Here is a 1519-nt window from a genome sequence, read left to right on the forward strand (position 1 = left end):
ATTCTCCAGGTGGGCAGAACAAGTATGCATCCCTCTAAAGGACAACTCTGCTTAGACCTATTTCTATCTTGTGTGCCATGTAGTTTTGCTTGGGTCAGCAATGTGAGTATTTCTGAAAAAAGTATAATACAAGTGACTAGAATACAAATCTCCTTTAACTGCTGATAGCACTCTATTTTAGGCAACACAACTTCTGTTTAAAGTCTCCTCTGGACAACTAGCACTTGAACTCCTGGTTGGAAAAGGGTGTCAGGCTTATCTGAAGCAATCATCTTGAAAGGGATGAGAAAAGATGAGGCTGGAGTGATTACTCCAGTTCAAAATGTATCTAAATGGTCTCTTGCACCACAGTAGGTTTATTTTCTCTTTGGTCTACTGTTAGCCTCTTGGACAGACCTCTAACAAGGCATGAAAAAGAGGACTGTTTTTGATAGGTATGGAGGTTGTAAAAGAAGGTAGCTTCATGTTCTCTCTCCTTCCTGGTAATTTACCAGCAACCAAAACCCAGCAGTGGCCCTGGTGCTTCCTATTCTAAGCAATGAGATTTTTCTGGTCACAAAGTACCTAGAAAAGCTGATTCTTTCTTCCCCTCCTTGTAAAGTATGGTTTATAGTGGCGAATTGCTTCCTGATAGAAATGAATGCCCTGGGATATGTAGGATATGTAGCATATACAGTGAGAAGTTGGAGGGTTACCTTGATAATATGACAATTATTGTTACGTGTAAATATCACGATTTAAAATTGGATATTGATTGATTTTGCTTTCTTTTCATATATAGCTATCCCCGAAGTATCACTGCTTTCTATTTTAAAATCAAAATAAGCAAGAAAACCTTGGGAGTCAATGACTTAGATAAAGCCAGTAGGGTTTCATTTCATACTGTATATGAAAGAAATTTGCTGATAGGCAGAACAGCCATATTTTGGTTCACATTTGCTTTAGTTGGATAAGAGATAAGATTCCTACCATTTTGTATTTCATGTATTTAAATTTAATTTTAATTACCATTTGTAATTTAAATTTTCTTTACTACTTCCTTTGAATAATTTATGTATTAATAATTTCACAGAAATATATGTATGCATTCATATATTAAGGCCTGATGGGACCAGAAAAAAGTTAATGTGAAAAAATTGTTTTTCAGTTTACTGTTTAATATAGCCTCATGTGAAACCTTAGCCTCTTGCCACCTGTGAAAAACTAGGAAGCAGAAATGACATAATATTTTACTTGATGACTAGAGAGAAAGTGAATAGTATATGATTTAAATTGTTTCTTTGTAGCACTGAGTGCTGGTTGACTGTTTCTTAGTCCTGAACCTGCTTGTGTGCAGACCTAGGCTTCTAGTATTTTACATGTAGTCTGGAGTGGGCATTTACTGTTTTGTGTGTCAATTCCACCCCTCCTCCTTTTTTAGACCAGCATTTTTCACTATCATACAATGGAAGATGTCATTTTTTTTGGCAACAGTGATTGATGTGGGGGTACACATCTGACCTATGCTGGGCCTTAGTGG

The sequence above is a fragment of the Vulpes lagopus genome, chromosome 1, assembly GCF_018345385.1.
Source record: "Vulpes lagopus strain Blue_001 chromosome 1, ASM1834538v1, whole genome shotgun sequence".
NCBI classification, from domain to species: Eukaryota; Metazoa; Chordata; class Mammalia; order Carnivora; family Canidae; genus Vulpes; species Vulpes lagopus.